Genomic DNA, 10036 nt, shown 5'->3' with positions numbered 1-10036 from the left:
GAAGTGTCCAGATTTGTTAAAGACATACTTGAAGAGCACTCATCCGCTGGTTTTGGTAGGTTGTTGGTTTGTTGGTTGCTTCGATGACTTCTTTTTGAAGGAATTTTAGAAAAACATTTTTCCGAAACTCCATTGGCAGAAGTATCCATATTTGTTAAAGACATACTTGATGAATCCTCATTAGCTGGTTTTGGTAGGTTTATTGGTTTCTATATATATATATATATATATATATGGAATTGTAGACTGGGTTAAGCATCTTCTTACCCCACTCATTTGCTTTGATTTTGAATTTGTTTATAATTTTCTTTTTCTTTGTTTTGATAAACTACTCACCCATTTGATTTGAATTTTGAATAAGTATTTACTTCCCAAAAGAGGCAACAATTTGTTCCTTATTGGATCTTTTTCTGCACTCTATTTTAGTCAGAGAGGCAATAATATTTCCCTTATTGGATCATTTTTCTGCACAATTTTTAATAGTGAGAGAGGCTTGGTTTGTCCCCTTATAAAGAAATTGGTTTTCACTTTTCAGGTACAGATGAGAGGATTTGAAGGGAATGTGGTCAATGTGTGTAAACATGGAAACATGCCAGTAATAAGGGATTCCTTTGCAAAGGGTAATTCCCAAGAATATTAGGACAAGAATACTTTTTGACTAATTACAATTAGTCGAAAGCAGCGGCAAGAAAATTACTATTAATTGGAAAATATGAAAACTCCTATGCAGAGGGTAATTCCAAAGAATAGGACAATAAGACTTTTTGACTAATTACAATTAGTCAAAAGCAGGAAAATGAATTCTTTTTTGTTTTCGGCTAAACATGAGATGAGAGGTGAACATGGGAGGCGCCAACTATATTTAGTTGAAATTAAATTCTATATATATTTGCCAACATAAGTATAAATGGACAACATTTTCATCTTCGTTTGTGCTTAGGGTAAAGAAAATCACTGTTATTAGGTACTTTTGGTTAATAAATATCTCAAACCATCCGAAAAATGGCAGGATCATCTCAGCAGTCCGACGTAACTTCACTTATCTCAACTGCCCGAACAAGAAATCAATATACTACCATATATGGGAGGAATGGTGTTAAGGCGGATGGTGTTGAGTTTGTTGGCCGTAAAAAAGCTTTTGCTAAGCATGTAGTAACTAATTTCTAAACATAACAAAAAATGGCAGCCAATTTTGTAACGAGTGGTTTGAGTTAGTAGAGGAGGATCGCCGGTTACACGAAGAATGCAAGAGCTTAGGGATCTCAGCCCCGGTATCATGTGTCATTCCTTTCCATAGAAGCGGCGTATGGATCAAGGAGGAGAATTTTGGACAGAGTTTGTTTGAAGCTCTCTCCCTTATTGAGCTGATGAATGGTGCAATGAGGGACGATATTCGAAGGCACAAGGACGCAGAACTTGAAAAGAGAAGTGATGAAGAATGGTCTAAGCAAATGTCTGACTAGTTTATTATTTTATATTGAAAGTGCTTTTTATTAGGTATGATAGAAGTGTTTTTTTACCCTGAGGACGAAAACATGACTATAACCACTAAACTAATGATGCCGCCTAAACTATTTCAAACAAACATAACAAGGTAAGCAATGTTAGCAACCAAAATCACTCCATTTCTAAGCCTTGAGACAACGTTTGTTGTTAGCATATTGCCCCGTCTGGTGACACCTTGAACAACCTCTTTTCTTTCTAGGTTTTACAATGTAAGCCCTTTTCCTCTTGATGCTCCGACAACCAACTTCCGGTGTAATTTTTGGAGGAAGCACCACCCGCTCTGCCACCTCCGTTGGGACATCCCAAGTTTCTGGGCTCAGCACACCATAGATTTTAGGTTCATACATAGATCTCCAAACAGATGTTTTATAATATTTCCCACAAAGTCCTTCTTCTTTTATTTTATATGTCTCACACACTGCAAGTACGTGGGGACACGGAAGATGCTGATAGTCAAACATTTTGCACGTGCAAGACCTTCGGTCAAGATAGACGATGTGCTGCTCTTCATATTCACCCTCGTCCACTTCATATTCGTCCCCATCGACATGGCAAGCCACAAACCTTTTTGCCACAGCCCACCGTTCTTTGATTATTGTTGTAGTTTTGAAAGTGGCAGTAAAAGTTCGTTGCTCGGACTTGTAAAGATTCAAAAATAAAAATATAGACACAATATTTGTCACAGGATCAAGAGACACTAGGAAACATGATTCCACCATTAATCATTCACACAATTCATATATTTATTCGAAACAATTATAGCTCAAATCATAAGGACTCTCATTCTTGCCAAGGTAGATTTTTAGAATATTTATTGTATATCACTAGCATGACGCATCAAAAGCACTACGACCAAGCATACATCATCATACGATATCACAACCAATTAAGAAAAATCATAAATCGATTAATAAAAAGTGCAAGTAGTCAAAAAAAGAATTAATATAATTATCATATGCGTAAAGAATGGCTTCCTCCATCATCCCAGTGTTGGGGTTTAGCTAATCATAATAATCATTTTCTCAAAATATATATTTGATGCTCAAAGTATGATTAAAATAGTCAAAAGTTATAAAACAGTGGTTCTGAGACTCACAAAACACGTCCAAAAAGAAACGATACCACAAAACTGCAGCTCAACTGCGACACTTATCCACTGCGCTGGAACTGTTGAAGAACGACGCTTCTCTGCTGCTGACGCTGCTAAAAATAAGACTGTCCTGGAGAGTCTGTTCTTCGTATTCTTGAAGCTCTTTAATGGCAGCAGCAGCAGCAGGTGAACATTGCTGCTACTCCTTCTTCTTCGCTCCCCCTGGCTCTGGCTCGACGCCAAACTCTTGATAAAGCTTCTCTGAACTCCCACAGGACTTTTTATACTCGACAGGCCCAAAAGTCTCTTGGTTTAATCCCGAATATCTTCTATTATTCTTCACGGCCTCGTCCGTTATTTCTTTTCATGTGGACTCTGATTTCTCGTTAATAGCAGATATTTGGTTTTTAATAAATTTCCAAACTTTGTTAAGATAGGATAGAAGCAAATCTTATGATATCTTCTGCTGATTAATCACCATATCTTCGAAATATGTTCACGCTCCTGCTGTTGACGTTGTCTTCCTCCAACAGATTATCCAGCCCATTTTGATTAGTTAAACTGCCCAAACTAACTTTGTTTGATCAATACAAGTCCAACCCAATCATTTACAACGATTGAATCTCGTTAAAACACGTCCAATAATCCAACCCTAAATCTGCCAGGCGTGAAAGCTAGTTTTCCCGCCAATTTTCTTCTTTTGAATTTGGGAAGGAAAGTGACCTCCCCTTTATCCAGTCCCAGTCTCCCTTTAGCACATGCCCGAAATGGGTTACCCCTTATCCAAAGTGGGGGTCTGTATAGTAATTTCCTCCCACGAGCGCAAAAACCACTTTTTTAGCCAAATTTCGCCACAAAAGCTTATTTCTCCAAAAATACCTACAAGACATAAAAAGCCATAATAAATATAAAATCGGGCACTAATAATATATACAATTGAGATTATATAAGACACATAAATGCGTCTATCAAATACCCCCAAACTTATTATTTGCTAGTCCTCGAGCAAATCGAATAGAAAATAAAATCCTAACTCACTGTCGCAGGCATCGTCGATTGCATTTATCGTATGCAATAAGCCTTTAAACCCCTAGGTGTCCCTAGTGGCCGAGTTATAGTCTCGGGAGGGCTTACTAGAGATATACCCATAAAACCTTTATACTCCACACCCTATCTATCTACAACGAACCTTGGAAGGCACTAAAGAATCTCCTTGGTTGGCATACTTATTGACTACATGAAGAAGTACCCTGATGCGAAATTCCAATTGCTGTACACGAGTTTGCACTCAAGCATACTAAAATTCATATAAAGTGACAGAGCTTTACTCAGATAGTTGCACTATGGACATCATATTCGGAGTCAAACTAATCACATGGAAAGATTAAAAGATGGATATAGAAAAACATAGATGGTTTTGATGTTTACTAAGTGAACGGCGTTTCCCATATCTGTCTGAAGGCCTCTGCCAAAATGAACCTATCCTAATGGATTGAGATATTAGTCTCACTAATATCAAGACACTGGCATATACAAGGGAACCAGTGGTCGATAACCTAACTCTAGGTCAACATAACTGGCATATACAAGGGTACCAGTGGTCGACTTTATTGAATTTATTCCTTTTGGTCAAATGGTCTGGTCTAAAATTTTCTCACCTTTTTTTTTCAACTTTTTGGTAACTACCATTTTTTTTTTCATCTTTTTTTTTTGTATCTCAATCACTCTAATTCACCCTAGCATTGGTAACAACTTGAATCGTGAGCCCCACCTAATCACTTAGAGAAACATAGTTTAAAAACAAAATAAAATAAAAATAGAAGTGAAAAGGACTCAACGAGATATGGTGAAACTATCATGTTATTTCTAACACCTGAGCTCTGTGCTTTTATGAATAGACTCTTCTAGATGTTTCCATCTAATCAGATTGGTTCCTCAACTCCTACGATCAAAATGCTTCCATCCACTTAGATTAGTTAGTGCAATCCTCAATAGGCATAAATTTCTAGGTTCTGGAGTTTATTTATTCATACTGCAATTAAAAAGTTTCTCCCATACCCCCAAACTTAAATCTAACATTGTCCTCAATGTTCTAAAGATGAAATTAAAAGCATGAACAAGGAGAAACTGTTACCGTTTGAAGCAAAAGAGATAAGGAAAGATATTACCGTGTTGCATGAGCATGGGATACCTCCCAAGAAGTGTTAAGTTTAAAGTCTTCAGCCAGACTTATAAAAGGATTGGTCAACTCGAACCATAAATTAACGGTCGAAATAACTGTGGGTCTTCAAAACCAAAAAGAGCTGACCATAGGAAACTGCAATGAACCAAGAAAATGGACAAGAAAAGCATGCCCTTACCTAGTTTCCTGAAAACTATCGCTAATTGCGGTTCAGGTTCAGGTTCTATGAAAGGATCTAAATAGAATATTTCCATTGGCTGCGTTTCTTCATAGGTTGGATCCAAATTATTAGGTCCTAGAGTCTGGAAAAACTCAAATAAGAACTTGGAATCACAAAGTAATAACCTAAATAATTGCGGATCCTCTAAGTCAATCCTATATGACTTACATAATTGACCACAGTGAGAATAGTGATCATTCTTAAGCAAATGTGTTGATTCTACTTTCCTAAGGCATTTAGGTTTAGTCTCACAACTAAATATTCGATACATTTGGAATATAAACGTTCCCACAGTTGGAAGAAAACTATTTGGTGGGAAAACAAAGTCAATCTTGGTATTATTTCCTGAGATAACCTCATCAACCAGAGGATGGGTTTCTAACAGTTGAGACTCGTGTTGAATATTATTAAGTTCGGGAAAACGAGTACGAAGATAGTCTTGTAAGATGATTGAGGCATTGATGTCAAGTCCCATGTGAGGGATTTTTGTAAGAGTTAAAGAACATGGAGAATGATAATCACCCCCAAACTTAGAGTTTTCGGCGTCTCTAGGTAGACTGGTCATAATCTCCCTAATTTCTAGGTCATCAGATTCCTGAAAGTGGGCGATTGATTTTTCTAAGTCAGGTTCATCCCCGCTAATCTCTACGAGTTCATCTAACACTATTGTTTCTAAATCGTTTGACTCGAAAACAGTACTCTCAAGATAAACTGGTTCCTCTAAACCATCATCGGTTTCGTAATCATCGTCTAAAATGGGGGTAGTTCTAGTCAAATCCTCGTCCTTTTGAATAGGTAAATAATTATTAAAATTATTTGGATTTGAACTATAAATATCATTATAATCAACATCACCATCCTCCTCCTCATCATCATCACAATATAATTTTTGATATTCACGAATTCTCAAGCTTTGTTCCCAACTACATGGTCTATGTTTATAATATTCCTCATAGATCGTTAGAGGTGATTCCTCAATAAAAGTTGGAGTATCCATATATCGCTGCCCATGCATATATTCACCAAGAGTCATTTTCGAAGACGTCTCTTGATAACGAGAATTTCTAGACATATATTCTCGTAACGTCATCTCAGGTGGCGTCTCCTGAAAAGGATTCATCACCGAGGAAACACAAACTACAGAGGAATTCTACACAATCACAAACAAGGCTGACTCGACCAAATCAAACCTATAAATTCTAGCAAACAAAAAGAATGATGTCTCCACTTAGATTGTTTCTAGACCAGCTTCTATCTTTCGAAAGGGAATTCGTTACAATTTGAGCAAACCCCTCTGGAATCAATCCGAGTCAAAGTAAGTTGAATAGAGGCGAGGGAAGCTTAGTGGAGCTTTGATACCCAAGGCCTCACCGCTATCACAAGGCGGCGCAGTCACGCATTCAACTCACAGAAACCATCATGAACTTCGAGGTGTGCTGAAGAAAGTAACCAATATCCTTCGAAAATTTTTCCTAATAAGCGCGATACCCTATAGGTCTCTTTCTAATCAGATTTTAAAGCTTGGGTTCGCGTTAGGTTTTGTTCTCCTAAAGCAGGCAACAAGGGAGCGGTGATGAAATCCGAACCCTTATCTTGTTTAGGCCAGGCCTTGCCCTTTACTAGGAAAATAAAGACAGTCCAAATTCGTCCTCAATCAATGATCACCTTAAGGAATACAGTAACTCGCTTACAGGAGATTCACGAGTGTTTCGATGGACTTACCTCCCGTACCAGACGGGGGATGAACCGTTGTCGTCGACTCCGTCCACGACTCCTATGCCGTGTGCGAACCCGAGGGGCCGAGACGATATAGTAATCGTCGTCCTTCCCTGCAAACAGTTTGTATTTAAGGGTACCCTTCCATAGGGTTTAAAAAAAAAAGAAATAAAGTCCAATTGTTTAAAGTCCAAAGTCCAAAATAAATAAATAAAATTACAGTTTTACTCACACACTCTAAAAAAAATTAAAAATTAAATCCTAAAATTGTCCTTTTTTCTTCTCTTTTCGCTTTAAGCTTCTTCCTCTCCAAGTCCTTAGTGCTCCACTTCGAACCTGTGAATCAAAGAAAAAAAAACAAAGTAACAAGGAACAAATAATAAAAAAATAAACCTAAAAAAAATAAAAATAAATCTATATACAAGTCCGCGTCGGCGGCGCCATTTTGTTGTAGTTTTGAAAGTGGTAGTAAAAGTTCGTTGCTCGGACTTGTAAAGATTCAAAAATAAAAATATATACACAATATTTTTCACAGGATCAAGAGACACTAAGACATAGGATTCCACCATTAATCATTCACACAATTCATATATTTATTCGAGACAATTATAGCTCAAATCATAAGGACTCTCATTCTTGCCAAGGTAGATTTTTAGAATATTTATTGTATATCACTAGCATGACGCATTAAAAGAACTACGACCAAGCATACATCATCATACGATATCACAACCAATTAAGAAAAATCATAAATTGATTAATAAAAGTGCAAGTAGTCAAAAAAAGAATTAATATAATTATCATATGCGTAAAGAATGACTTCCTCCATCATCCCAGCGTTGGGGTTTAGCTAATCATAATAATCATGTTCTCAAAATATATATTTGATGCTCAAAGTATGATTAAAATAGTCAAAAGTTATAAAACAGTGGTTCTGAGACTCACAAAACACGTCCAAAAAGAAATGAAACCACAAAACTGCAGCTAAACTGCGACACTTATCCACTGCGCTGGAACTGTTGAAGAACGACGCTTCTCTGCTGCTGACGCTGATGAAAATAAGACTGTTCTGGAGAGTCTGTTCTTCGTGTTCTTGAAGCTCTTTAATGGCAGCAGCAGCAGCAGGTGAACATTGCTGCTACTCCTTCTTCTTCGCTCCCCCTGGCTCTGGCTCGACCCCAAACTCTTGATAAAGCTTCTCTGAACTCCCACAGGACTTTTTATACTCGACAGGCCCAAAAATCTCTTGGTTTAATCCCGAATATCTTCTATTATTCTTCACGGCCTCGTCCGTTATTTCTTTCCCTGTGGACTCTGATTTCTCGTTAATAGCAGATATTTGGTTTTTAATAACTTTTCAAACTTTGTTAAGATAGGATAGAAGCAAATCTTATGATATCTTCTGCTGATTAATCACCATATCTTCGAAATATGTTCACGCTCCTACTGTTGACGCTGTCTTCCTCCAACAGATTATCCAGCCCATTTTGATTAGTTAAACTGCCAACTAACCTTGTTTGATCAATACAAGTCCAGCCCAATCATTTACAGCGATTGAATCTCGTTAAAACACGTCCAATAATCCAACCCTAAATCTGCCAGGCGTGAAAGCTAGTTTTCCCGCCAATTTTCTTCTTTTGAATTTGGGAAGGAAAGTGACCTCCCCTTTATCCAGTCCCAGTCTCCCTTTAGCACATGCCCGAAATGGGTTACCCCTTATCCAAAGTGAGATTCCGTATAGTAATTTTCTCCCACGAGCGCAAAAACCACTTTTTAAGCCAAATTTCGCCGCAAAAGCTTGTTTCTCCAAAAATACCTACAGGGACATAAAAAGCCATAATAAATATAAAATCGAGCACTAATAATATATACAATTGATATTATATAAGACACGTAAATGCGTCTATCAATTATATCCCGTGCATGTTTACTCAAAGGATCTTGCCGATCAAGAGTTAGTTGTCTACGTTGGCAGAACCATTCCATAAGGAGCCTTCGAATGTAATCGACTAAATGGCAGATTGGAAGACCTTTAACATCAGCTATTCTTGAATTGAAAGTTTCACAGGCGTTTGTAGTCATGAGAGTAAAACGACCTGTTCTAGGCTTTACCCTTTCCCACATTTCCGGTCCAAGATCCACTACAGATTTTAAAGCAGCGGGGATCGCTAAACCTAGGTTTCTCATAGAAAGTTCATACTCATCATTGCTAAATGCTTTTGCAACTCTTGTAAATGCCACCGAAGCCGCGGCGCTGTGGTAGGTTTGTTTGATGTTTTCTGCAAGGTCAAACATTACAGGTTTGACTTATAAGTACAACATGAAGCATGCATGTATATATGTCTGAAATGTATCATACAAAAGGGTAGACAACAAAACTTGTTTGGACTCTACATATATATGTGACCACTATTGTGTGCATATATCCTATATGGTACTACTCTAGTACATTATATACAATATGATGTTATTTTCATTGATCTGAACTACGTATCTAATGATACAAGGGACCAACTAACTTCATAACTCTGTCTAGATACGTACATATAAAGAGCTACAGTCTGGTAAGCAACACTAAATACAAATCAAGGTTAACGTTATATCCATTCAGATAACTAACACCAAATCTATTTAAACACAAATAGGGTGAATTTATAGTATATAAAGTCTTGTTAAATACCTTAAAGGTGGTGGATGCAGTATACTTGATTAGCACAAGGAAATGCCAACCTTATGGCTCTACCGATCGATTGATGCCTGTCTGTTGCCACAACAACATCTTCATTCATAACATACTTATCGCCAAGTACTTCGGCTAACTTTATCATAAACCATTCCCAAGATTCATTATTCTCTGAATCAACAACAACAAAAGCCATAGGATAGATCGACTCGTCGGGATCCATTCCAATGGCTGACAGTAAAACTCCTTGGCCCTGTAAGATGTGTACCATCAACCGCAAATGCGGGTCTGAAATAGTTTTTGAATCCTTCAATACATACTCCAAAAGCAAAGAAATAATATAGAAAAGAATCATCTGAATCAGTTACAATATTGGTAACAGTACCCTTGTTACGAAAACCAAGCATGTGACTATAACCAACGAGGTGTTGGTACGATCCATTGGGGCTACCTTTGATCAGCTCCATACCGCGCTTGCAAGCGTTGTATGCCTGCCGGTAATTGATAACCACTCCATGTTCCCTTTTTAAGTCCTTAATCAGTTGTTTTGGTGGCCGCATCTAGTTCTTTGAATTTGTGCTTGAAAAGCTCTGCAATTCCAACAGCGGCCGCTTTGGTTCTCAATTCAGGGTCAGTCCT

The sequence above is a fragment of the Papaver somniferum genome, unplaced genomic scaffold (assembly GCF_003573695.1).
Source record: "Papaver somniferum cultivar HN1 unplaced genomic scaffold, ASM357369v1 unplaced-scaffold_19, whole genome shotgun sequence".
Taxonomy (NCBI): domain Eukaryota; kingdom Viridiplantae; phylum Streptophyta; class Magnoliopsida; order Ranunculales; family Papaveraceae; genus Papaver; species Papaver somniferum.
This window is presented reverse-complemented; position numbering follows the sequence as displayed.